General features: G+C 44.2%; 1 protein-coding gene and 2 non-coding genes across 3 annotated transcripts in view; 2 read left to right on the plus strand and 1 right to left on the minus strand.

Annotated features, from left to right (window-relative positions):
* Positions 1-12,787, plus strand: part of LOC140721274 (uncharacterized) — a 349,814-nt gene that overhangs the window by 63,584 nt on the left and 273,443 nt on the right. The window lies entirely within an intron of this gene.
* On the plus strand, positions 2,454-2,535 carry trnas-uga (transfer RNA serine (anticodon UGA)). Its single transcript has one exon. It is a non-coding gene; the product is annotated as a tRNA-Ser (tRNA).
* On the minus strand, positions 7,141-7,212 carry trnae-cuc (transfer RNA glutamic acid (anticodon CUC)). The gene has a single exon. It is a non-coding gene; the product is annotated as a tRNA-Glu (tRNA).

The raw sequence follows: 12,787 nt of genomic DNA on the forward strand, positions 1-12,787 counted from the left end.
AGCAGTCGACTTTGAGTACAAATGACAACGGGAGATGCACAAGGCATGTGAAAATGGCAATATTACGATGGTCATTGTAGGATCTCAACATGCAGGTAGTTTGGGAATGCCTACTGGATGGTTTTTTAGAGTACATTGTGGTTGAGCCCATTAGGAAAAGGCAGTTGCGGATTGTGTGTTGTGTTGTGCTTTGACCAGGTAGATTAGTATACAGGAATGCTTCAGAGGCAGTGATTGTAATGTGATCTAATTTATCCTGCAGTCTGAGAGCGAGAATCTAAAATTAGACGGATGAGTATTCCATGCAGTAAGTGGAACTGCATTGGCACGAGTGAGGAGAATAGAAAGGTGCAAACGGTTAATATTATTCTCAAAGCCTGCATGTACAATCCAACTCTGATATTCATCTGCTCCGGACAACAACTGAATACAGGCAGGCCATGGGTGTTGATGTAAGGACAGACATCAACCCCGGCACGATAAAGGAAATGAAACAAATCTCACAAACCCCAAACTGTCTACTCCCCCGCAGCAAAATAATAATAATAATAATAATAATAATAATAATAATAATAATAATAATAATAATAATAATAATAATAATAATAATAATAATAATAATAATAATAGCGACAATCGCAGTCCCCCAAATCATCACTGGCAGAAATAAGTCAGGGATCATAACAATCCTCGACCGCGTCACTTGCATGGAAACACAACAGCAATAACAGTTCCCGACCACGTCATTCGCAGAGAATAAAGTCAGGGATGATAACAGTCCTCGACCCTGTCACTCGCAGAAAACAACAGCGACCTAAGTCTAGGGCTGGCCAAGTCGATTGGAAAGGGGAACCAGCAGGGTTAACGGCAGATCCAGCAGGGCTGGTGTTCTAGGGGCAATTGGAAAGGCGCAGGATAGATGCATCACAAATAGGAATAAATATTCGACAGGAAGGATGAGGCAACAGTGGATGATACTGGAAAGTAAAGACAGAATAAAGGCAAAAATGAGGGTTTATAATATAGCAAGCATTAGTGGGAAGCTAGAGGTTTGGGATGCTTTGAAAATACAAAAGAAAGCAAATAAAATTTGATGAGAGCAAAACATAAATGCCTAATAATAGAGAAAATACAATTTTTTCAGACATATGAAGGATAAAAGGGATGCGAGTGTGGGTATCAGAAAGCTGGAAAATGACACGGAAGAGGGGGGAAAAGAAAAGGGACGAACTAAATAAATATTTTGCGTCAGGCTGCTCTGTGGAAGACACCAGCATAATGGCACCGATGAACATGTGTCAGAGGGCATCAGTGAGAGTGGATGTTATGGCTCCGGAGAAGGTGCCTGTGAAGCTGAAAGCCCTGAAGCTGTATGTCAACGGGACCAGTTGGACTACACACCCGGTTCTAAAAGTGGGAACTGAAGATTCTCGAGGCAATAATAGTACCCCTTCACGTATCATTACATTCTAGAATAGATCCTGATGGTTGGAAAATTGGGATTGTCACTCCACTTTGAAAGAAGGAAGGGAGGCTAAAGAAAAGAAAATATAAGAAAGGTAGCCTGACTTCAACGTGTTCAAAAACTCAAAAGATTAAAACACATTTAAGATCAAAGACAGTTGAGAAGAATGGGAGAAGATTTGTCAAATAGATCATCGTGTGGTACGGTGATGCACATTGGAAGGAAGGATACGGTGGGATACAAAGATTTGGGCACCGATGCTCAAAATTTCTCTTCCTGTCAATAGCTAAGCAAGTAAAAGATGACCTGATTTCCAAAAGGCATAAAGTTAAAGATGACACATTTCTTTAATATTTTAAGCAATGTTACTTTTTTTTTATTTCCATCTTTTACAGTTTCAAAATAAGATAAAAGGAAAAGGGGCCGAAGCAAAGGTTTGGGCCACCTGCATGGTCAGTACTTAGTTACACCCCCTTTGGCAAGTATCACACCTTGTAAAGGCTTTCTGTAGCCAACTAAGAGTTTCAATTTTTGTTTGGAGGATATGCGTCCATTATTCCTTGCAAAAGGCTTCTCGCTCTGTGAGATGCTTGGGCCATCTTGCATGCACTGCTCTTTTGAGGTCTGTCCACAGATTTTTGATGATGTTTAAGTCGGGGGATTGTGAGGGCAATGGCAAAATCTTCAGCTTGTACCTCTAGTAGTAGTCCTTTGTGGATTTTGAGGTGTGTTTAGGATCATTATCCTGTTGTAGAAGCCATCCTCTTTTCATCTTCAGCTTTTTTACAGACGGTGTGATCTTTGCTTCCAGAATTTGTTGGTATTTAGTTGAATTTATTCTTTCCTCTACCAGCGAAATGTTCCCTGTGCCACTGGCTGCAAGACAAGCCCAAAGCATGATCGATTCACCATTTCCGTTACCGAAAATAAATCAAGTACAACCCTCACTTCAGGTGCAGTGCTACGGTAGGTGCTGAACATTGATGGAGCTGCGATGGCCGAGTGGTTAAGGCGTTGGACTTGAAATCCAATGGGGATTCCCCGCGCAGGTTCGAACCCTGCTCGCAGCGCTCACACTACAAGCAGCAGCGTGTAGTGTGCCAATAAAATTTAACACCCTAGGTGCTGTCTGAGCGCTGGCCCCAAATGTGTTCAGTTGACAATCTGCAGTTGCCTTGCAAAATACCTGATACACCCATCGGCTCGCCATCTCTGTTTCGTGAACAGTTTCCTTTGACAGTCTCACCGCAACCGATCGTCCTTTATTTTAATCCCAACGAAGTACATGACCTCACACATTCCTGCATTCCTGTTTATTCAAAATAAACACTTTTGTCCAGTTTCCGCCCTCACTGAACGAACCAATTGCAGCCTAAATATTCTCATTGCAACTCGCTGTCCGGCAATTCACGTCATCAGCCTCTCACAGTAAGGACAGCCCATAAATGAGGGGCGATAATAGACCGTCATGACACTGCCGATAAAAGTTCTTCCGATCTGCAAAGGAGCAACGTCGACACAGATAGCACCGGATATTGGGGTTGACCTTGGGTGTCTAAGGTTATGAGACAGAAACACACGTTCAGCGGTTCAGGAACAGCTTCTTCCCGACTGCAATCAGAATCACGAATAGACTTTGAAGCTGAGAACACTACCTCACTTTATTAATATACAGTATTTCTGTTTTTGCATACTTTTCATAATCTATTCAATATAAGTAATTGATTTACTTGTGTATTTACTATTATGTTTTATTTCATTTGTTGTTGTTATTATTATTTTCTCTCTCTGCTAGATTATGTATTGCATTGAATTGCTGCTGATAAGTTAACAAATTTCCCATTACCTGCCGGAGATAATAAACCTGATTCTGATTCTCTGTTCAACGCGGTACTTTCCCGATTCGATTTTCATTAACGACATGGATTTCGAGGTACTGAGTTCTGGTATCGTATCCAGCACAGATCTGGAGCCGGTAACACGTTCTTCAATAAATCCTATTCCCTCGGCTGGGGAGATTCGAGAATTTGTGGAGTTGACATTCCATATTTGTCAGTTCAATTCTCGCAGCATTTTTACCGGAGAATATATACCAGATTAGGAGGTCCTGATTCAGTATTTCAACGCAAAACGCTGAAAATTTCTTCCACCACACACCCCACACACCCGCGTGTGCTGGTCGACGTCTTGAGTTTCTACTGCACGAAAATAACTGACAGTGACTCAATTCATCTGTATCTGGTGACGGGTCTAACCGAGGGGATCATGCATTATACGCAGTTGGTGATTACCTCAAAGTGAACTCAAATTTATATTTATGCGCACATCTATGTGTACGCACAAGCGGAATGAAAAATGTACTTGCTGATGGGTGGGGACAGGTGGAAACTAGCCAAATCGACATGCCAATACAGTTTATTTAGCGACGATATTTTTACTTTTCAACCGAGTGTCTAACAATAGATTCTGTGTAGAAACAGGACGATTGATGCCGGTGTGCTCTACAACTGTACGGATGCAGAGCGCCTCGCTTCGTTCACCAAGGGACTTCCTTAAGTTAGACAGCGGACGATTTATCGCACTGAGCAGAATCCTTGCGTCCAAATCAGACAACAACACACACAAAAATTGTGTCTGTTGTTTTTTGAATTTCCAGCATCTGCAGATTTCCTAGTGTTTGCAATCCAAATCAGAACTAACTTTGGAATTTTAAGAATAATGGCACTAATTTAATGTTAATTGCCTTTATAATTGAAGAAACTGGGAGAATGGCATCAATAAGTATAACGTGCTCCTGCTCCCTCTGTTAAAGGGAAATGTGTAAACGCATGAACCATTTCTCCTCCTCAGTACAAACGGTGATAATACTTACGAGTCCTGCAGCGTTCGAGTTTAAATGAAGGGACGGAAAGATCCACTTCGTTTTGTCGGTGAGGTGAATTACTCTGGTGGTCAAAAAAACGCTGGGAGGAAAACAGTGGCCGAAAGTGAACATGAAATTGATAAATTGCCGTGTAACTCTCTCTCACTGCCTTTCAAATCTCCCTTGTTCTGTCTACGATGTGACTCTCTCCCCTGCCTCACATCCTCTCTCTCTCTCTCTCTCTCTCTCTCTCTCTCTCTCTCTCTCTCTCTCTCTCTCTCTCTCTCTCTCTCTCTCTCTCTCTACATCTCACTCCCTCACTCCCACACTTTCCTCACAAGTTGAAGCGAACGGTTAGCTATCAGTATTCGTGTTCAGTGAAAGGTCTGCGTGAATGCAGTGGGACGTTTATAGATTTTCCTTTACAAGACAGCTCGGGTGGAGCGCAGGGGAGTGGGTGTAAACTGGTGCTGAAATGTCGGGGCGAACAGGTAATATGACATGAAGGAGTAGCGATTTTTTAAACAAATCTGTTCCTGGACTTTGGTTCAGTGCTCCGTTAAGACATGACCACCATGTGAAATTTCGGTTAGCTGAAAACACTTGAATTGTCAACTTATAAAAATATTTCCATATTCAATAAGATATGTTGCTCAGCCGCGGCTGGGAGAGGGGAGATTGAGATTGTGACTGATTCTCTGAAGTGGGCAGCACGGTCTCTGAACGCGAAAAGCTTTCGCCGTTTCATATCACTCACTGTACAGACTCCCCATTGCTCTCTTGTCTACGGAGAGACCCCGCCTATTGCCATGGGCAAATCGGTTCGCTGACCTTCCGTCAAATCAACCTCGCCAATTGCCACTGACGCGGCGTCATGGTCCGACATCAACCAATCTCGTCAAAGTACGTGCAACTACCTAGCTCCCATTCGTGTATGCAGATGTCAATCCAACGTGTTATCCAATTGCGGAAAGGGTTTCACCCGAGTTGCTCCCTCCCAAAGACTCTGACTGCCTCTGCCTCCCCAAAGTCCCGTCAATACTGAGCAAAACTCAGAACAATGTCCCATTATATAACATTCATATCCATATGCTTCTGATCGAAGCTGGGACGCTGTCAGGGCGTCGAAATAAAGGCAGGCGACAGAAGTTTATCTCCTCTCACCTGGGGAGACGGTAGAAGATTTGCTGGAGGACACCGGACGACTTTTGACTCGCAACTGCGGTATGGGGAGGGGGGAGGATTGAGAAAAAGTCTGGGCCCGCCTGATCTTTTTGAATGGCAGGGCTGGCTGAAGAGGACTAGAGACTCGCCCTTCTCTCTGTTGTCTGTCTGTTTAAAGAAAAGGAATAAACAGCCTTTCTTGGGTCTGCATGCTACCCCGTGGATATAATAGTTGGCAATCTATGTCATCAGTTTGCCTGAGGAATCATTTCCAAGTCTGAAACTAGCACAAGATTTATATCTGCCGTTTGTTCATGATGTAGAATTGTACAATTTATGTTCTGCGTACTGTCTGTCTTTTCGAGCCTGCAATGACGCTGCAAGTGTTTCATTGTACCTGTCCTTCACCGTCCCTGTGCACACGGCAATAAACCCGGCTGGACCTGACAATACTCACTGAGATTTGAGCAGTGATAACCCCGGGCAGATGAGTCAAGGTGATGTCGGCAAACTGAGTGAGTAGGACCAGAGTCCAATATTGGAAATGTATGGTCACCCTCTTCTACACAGAGACAGCATCTCTGCGTGGATTGAGGTGCAGTGAGGAGTGAAGAGGATCAAATCTACATTGTACCGATAGCAAGTTATTGTCTGTAAGACCTCGCACAGTTATTTCCAGCTTTATTAATTTTAAATTAATAATTTAAAATAAGCACAATAAATTAGGGCATTGAGGAATGCAGTGGAACAGAGAGATCTAGGAATAACAGTGCATAGTTCCCTGAAGGTGGAGTCTCATGTAGATAGGGTGGTGAAGAAGGCTTTTGGAACGCTGGCCTTTATAAATCAGAGCATTGAGTACAGAAGTTGGGATATAATGTTAAAATTGTACAAGGCATTGGTAAGGCCAAATTTGGAATATTGTGTACAGTTCTGGTCACCGAATTATAGGAAAGATATCAATAAATTAGAGAGAGTGCAGAGACGATTTACTAGGATGTTACCTGGGTTTCAGCACTTAAGTTACGGAGAAAGGTTGAACGTTAGGTCTTTATTCATTGGAGCGTAGAAGATTGAGGGGGGATTTGATCGAGGTATTTAAAATGTTGAGAGGGATAGATAGAGTTGACGTGAATAGGTTGTTTCCATTGAAAGTAGGGGAGATTCAAACGAGAGGACATGATTTGAGAGTTAGGGGGCAAAAGTTTAAGGGAAACACGAGGGGGTATTTCTTTACTCAGAGAGTGATAGCTGTGTGGAATGAGCTTCCTGTAGAAGTAGTAGAGGCCAGTTCAGTTGTGTCATTTAAGGTAAAATTGGATAGGTATATGGACAGGAAAGGAGTGGAGGGTTATGGGCTGAGTGCGGGTAGGTGGGACTAGGTGAGATTAAGAGTTCGGCACGGACTAGGAGGGCCGGAATGGCCTGTTTTCCGTGCTGTGATTGTTATACGGTTATATGGTTATTGAGACAGCACCTGCGATATGTTTCTCAATGTCATCTTCTGCTCATATATTTTGTGGTTTTATGGTGCTGAATCAGGCGGATGCAGGTTAAGCATAGACAGGAATCGGGTTGTTGTGGAAGCAAGTTAATACACAAAATAATTTAAAATAAGCACATTAAATTACAGCAGAAAATATCTTAATTCCCTGACCGGGAATCGAACCCGGGCCGCGGCGGTGAGAGCGCCGAATCCTAACCACTAGACCACCAGGGAAACTGATAATGTTTTGACTACAGCAATAGACAACTACCAAACCAGCAAAATATGAAACAAAACCTATACATGAATAATAATGAATAAATGTGATAAATATTGTCACGAATCTATTGCTCAGCAATTTGCAGACCGCGTGTTCACCCAGTGCTTCTGGTTAAGGAACACTCTGGACTCTGAATGAATCAGCGGGAAACACTCTTTCTCCGGTGTCTTTATAAAGACTGTGACATTTAGATTCTCTTATGAGCCCTGGGTCATTTTTGTTTCTGTCCTCGCCTCGAAACAATTCAGTAGTCGGCCCCCGATTCCCGCGACATTGTCGCCGATACATCTGGTGTCTTGTTCCTCACCCTCCGCCTGGGTAGAGGTAGGAGAAAGAAAATCAGACTCCAGAATGCCCGAAATACGGTCTGGGGATGGAATGCTCGGCTTTTTGATCGTGCTCTAACCGTGGTCGCGTGTGCGGGAGCCGCTGGTACTGAGGATGACTTGCTGATGATAAATAAGCCTAGAATTCTTTAAATAAGCCTCACAGAAAACCCGCAATGATTTGAAAGTCCTCAGGGTAGGCAGTTCCTTGTTTGCTGGTCGCGGCACTCAGTACATGGTATGCTTGCTAAACATCTGCTCTGGCGGTATGTGAAGTGCCGTCCGGATCAATGAGGAGAAGCTCTCGGTAAGCAGCACCGACAGAACTCAATAATTGGATGTTGTGATTGGGAGAACAAGGGTACGGCAAGACCGCTATATACGGAGAGTATGTAGAGTTAGTCATGAAACAACACCGCCGTTCCACCGCCCCCCCCCCACCCCCAGCACCACAATACCTTCTTATCTTCTCCGAACTGTGGATCGAGAATCCTTCCGGCTGTTCCACCGAACTGAGCCATGTCTCCATGAAACAGAGAAGACAGCAGCCCCTCATTTCCCTCCGAAACTGCAATGTTTCACTTACATAATGTATCTTGTTTTCAAGTCATTGGCCTTTGGCTAAGAAGATGCCGGGTAGAGGATGCTTCATCGTCCTTCGATTTAGTCTGGCTTGAAGTCTTCCGAACCGACCTCTTTTCCGGCAGTGTTAATGGCTGACCTTCGCTGATCGCTGAAAGGTGCCGCACCTGTATTACCGAGAGTTAAGTCCACTTAGTCCTTCAGCAGCTCGTTAAACTGCCGATTAATTTAGACAGATCAACAGTACATTTCTTAAAGGGAAATTAGGGGTTTCAGATGGCAGCGACAGTGTTTTAGCAGAAATACATCGAGACATTTTGCGAGCTGTTGGCATTACGTCGCGTGCATCGCCAGTGCCATCGTGGATCTTTGGATTTATAAACAAATCTCAAAATTCCTAAAGCCGTATCAATAATGTAGACATCTCACTCTTACTGGAGCCTACAAAATGCATCACCTCGCACTTTATCTCTCTCCTGTCTTTCCCCCTCCCGATTTCTACTGACACCAAACACCCGACTCCGATCTCTCTCCCCATCGAAAATCTTTCACCAACCCCCGATCTCTCTACACACCAGATTCCTCGACTTCCCCGGCCTCCCTCCACATGGTCTTTCTCTACCCTCCTCTATCTCTCGCTACCTCACCTGCCTCTGTCCCCGCTCTCTTTCTCCCCAGTCTCTATCTCTCGTCTCTCTGGCCAGAGTCGACTCCTTTCCCCGGTAATAACTTTTCTCTTCATTGACTGTTCATTGACTATCATGGAGTGAAGATGGCGTGTGAACCTACGTGCTTGGTTAGTTGAAATAATAAAAATTACTTGTTGGCAAATGCAGATTCTCTGTTCCTCACTGATCATTATTACTGGGGGTGATTCTTGTAAGAGTGGCATCCATAATTAAAGTTACCCACCAACAGGACGTGCCCTCTGCACAGTGTTACCACCGGGATGGAGATACAGAACCCGGAAAGCTCAGGCTCAACGATTCAGGAACAGACACTTCCCCTCCACCACCTGCAGCTCATGTCTTTTTTTATCTCTAAATTTATTTATACTCTGTTTCATTGCAGTGCTACAGTAAAGTTAACAAATTTCACCACATACCCCGATGATATTAAATCTGGTTCTGATTCTGATTCAGATGAAGGGAGATGTGTTAGTTTGAACTTAAATTAGTTGAAAAGCTATCAGAACCTCGTGAGACGATGGGCTGTACTGTGCTGTAATATTCTATGCTCTATGCTCTATCTAGCTACAGTATCTCACTAATTAAGTCCAGTAGATTAATTATTTAAAGCTACGACGCCTTCCTTTTCCAGATTACTCTCAATGCGTCTGGTAATAGTGCAGGAGAACTTAAAAACAAGAGGCCATAAATGTGAGTGCCGACCGCAGCATGATATCGATAGTTTTGCTTGGAAAGGACTCTTCAGGAACTACGAAATGGGGTGTTGAGACTACCCTGGTCATGGGGTATGACAAGAAGTATCTGGATAAACAGGAACATAACGATAGTCATTATGGGCCAGTGCGTAGGAGGTCATGTCTAACCAATCTCACAGAGCTTTACGAGGTCGTTACCAGGAATGGTGTGGAAGGCAAGGCAGTGGATGCCGTCTACAGGGACTTCAGCCAGGAATTTCTCAAGGTTCCGTAGGGAAGGATGTTCGAGAAGGTTCAGTCGCTTGGCTTTCACGATGAAGTAGTAAATTGGATTAACCATTGGGTATGTTGGGGAAGCTAGAGTGTGGGAATAGATGGTTGTCTCTTTGACTGGGGACCTGTGATAAGTGGAGTGTCCCAGGGATCGTTGCTGTGCCTATTGTTGTTTGTCATCTGTATCAATGATCTGGATAATAATGTCGGTAACTGGATCAGTAGATTTGCCGATGACAACAACATAATGGGTGTAGTCCACAGCGAGGGAGAGTACCGGAGCATGAAGCGGGATCTGGCCCAGCTGGAAAAATGGCTGAAAAATAGCGGATCGGAGTTAACGCAAACAAGCGTTGCATTTTGCACTTTGGAAGGACCAGCCAGGGTTGGTCTGACACAATGAGACATAGGGCACTGAGGAGTACGATAGAACAAACGAATCTGGGAATGCAGGTCCATAATTCAATGAAAGTTGTGGCACAGTTAGACAGGGTCGTAGAAACAGCTTTTCGCACATTGGCCTTCCTAGACCAAAGTACTGAGTACAGGAGTTGGGACGTTACGTTGCTGTGGTTTCAGGCTTTATTGGGGCCCAATTTGGAATATTGTGTGCGGTTGGACTCAACTACCTGCAGGAAACATGCAAATAAGATTGTAAGAATGCAGAAAAAAATATTGCACGGCTATTGCCGGGACTCAATGTTTTGAATTAAAGGGAAAGTTTACATAAGTTAGCAGTTTATTCCCGAGCGGGTAGAAGACTGAGGGGAGATTTGATAGAGGTATACAACATTATGACGTGCATAGAGAGTGTATATTCTCCAACTGCCTGCGATGGATTTGAAGGAAGACAAGCATTTGCTTTGCCTTCGCTGCGTTTTCAGTTTGTGCAGTTTTGAATGTTTCATTTATTATTGATTTCGGAGGGAGACACGGATTCCACACCGGCCCTGTGGATTCTGGGTTAAACGGATCGAAATGTGAGCATATCTACACCCGTTACGATAGAACTACGATTCACAGGAAAATTGGCATTAGGAGAAATTGGTGTGTACTTAATTTGGGAAATTGGAATTGGCATTTTGGAAGGCTGGTTCTTTTAATAAGCACCAGGAGCTGCTGCTGAACACTTTGAAATGCTGGTTTTAATTTGTAGGGTTCCATTCGAAAAGATTGTTCCTGCCTTCTGTCAGGAAGCCAATTCTGAATCAACGCATCCAGGCTTCCCTGGATCCCATGCCTCCTGACTTTCTGAATGAGTCTACTATGGGGAACTGATCAAATGCCCGACCAAGATGAACGGGCCTCGGCTTATTGGAGAGAGTCTCATCACTCTGTTTCCATTGTGGAACTCGTACTAACGTCCGGCCCTCGGTTGACTGGAGAAAGTATCACCTCTGCCTTCAAATTCATCCCTCCAAAGTGAGTCACTCTGTAACGTTCTGGGTTGAACTCCATCTGTAACTTCTCAGCTCTGCTTTGCGTCCTGTCACTGTCCTGTTGTAATCTCCACAAATGTGTAACCTGCAGGAAACTGCGAGGCAAGTTGGAAGCTCAACGTATAGCGGACCTCCCACCAGAACGCCTTGAAGCCTGCCCTCCTTTTACATATGTGGGACTCGATGTATTTGGTCCCTTGTCTATCACTACTAGACGCACCAGAGGAGGACAAGCAGAGAGCAAGCGGTGAGCCATCATGTTCAGCTGCATGAGTTCAAGAGCGGTACACATTGAGGTCGTCGAATCTTTGCATACATCCAGCTGCATTAATGCTCTCAGGCGCTTCTTTGCGCTATGAGGCCCTGCAAAACAGTTAAGGTCTGATTGCGGCACGAACTTTGTTGGAGCGTCTAAGGAGCTGGGGATGGACAAAACGGTGCTAAAGTACCTCAGTCAGTAGTGATGCAACTGGGAGTTTAACACACCACACGTCTCTCACATGGGAGGCGCATGGAAGCGGATGATTGGTATCGCCAGCAGAATTCTTGATTCAAAGTTTCTGCAGCAACGCACCCGACTGACCCACGAGGTACTGTGCACACCAATGGCAGAGGTCACAGCCATTATAAATGCACGACCACTCCTACCTGTGTCTTCTGACCCGGAAAGCCCCTTCATACTCTCGCCATCAATGCTCCTTACGCAGAAGGCAGGAGCTCCCCCTCCACCTGGGGACTTCTCTGATAAGGATTTGTACACAAAGCAATGGAGACAGGTTCAGGTTCTTGCAAATCGTTTCTGGTCTAGTTGGAGACATGAATATCCACCTTTGTTGCAACACAGACAAAAGTGGACAGAACCCTGCAGGAATCTTCAAGTTGGAGATTTAGTCCTGCTCAGGGAAAAGCAAATCGCCCGCAACTGCTGGCCAATGGCCAGAATCACTGCCACATTCCCTAGTAGGGATGGACATGTCAGGAAGGTTGAGTGGAAAACTTCTGACCAAGGTGATGTGATAACTTACCAAAGGCCAGTTGCAGAAGTCATTCTACGTCTACCTAAGGACTGATTTAGAGACTGAAGTTTTGTATTATGTTCATAGTGACCTTATGAAGGCCAGGCGGGGAGTGTCTTGCCTTTAAGGCATTTGTTTAGTTTATCATATTATCGCTTTAATAATTCGTTTGTAATCGTTTTCTAGTTAAAGTTAAGGTTGTTTTAAGTAAATTCGTTGTCTGTGATATATCGCGGTATGCGATGACGTCACACCCGGTTTCGCCGCGTCTTGTGGGAAAATATCGGTTTGGAGAAACGGGAAGGAGGGGGCTTATGTGTGCAGGATCAGCGCGAGAAAAGTTTTTTTTTTCTACGCACTAGAAACATCAGAGAAGCAAAGCCGTAAGTTAATAAGATAATCGATATGTTGAATTAAAAATGTTAATGCTGATTCTGTTAAAAGTAATAACGGTCGATAAAGTTTATGTTTTTTGTTATTTAAAGAGTTGCGGATAGCTTGTGTTGATG

The sequence above is a fragment of the Hemitrygon akajei genome, unplaced genomic scaffold (genome assembly GCF_048418815.1).
Source record: "Hemitrygon akajei unplaced genomic scaffold, sHemAka1.3 Scf000053, whole genome shotgun sequence".
In the NCBI taxonomy this organism is placed as follows: domain Eukaryota; kingdom Metazoa; phylum Chordata; class Chondrichthyes; order Myliobatiformes; family Dasyatidae; genus Hemitrygon; species Hemitrygon akajei.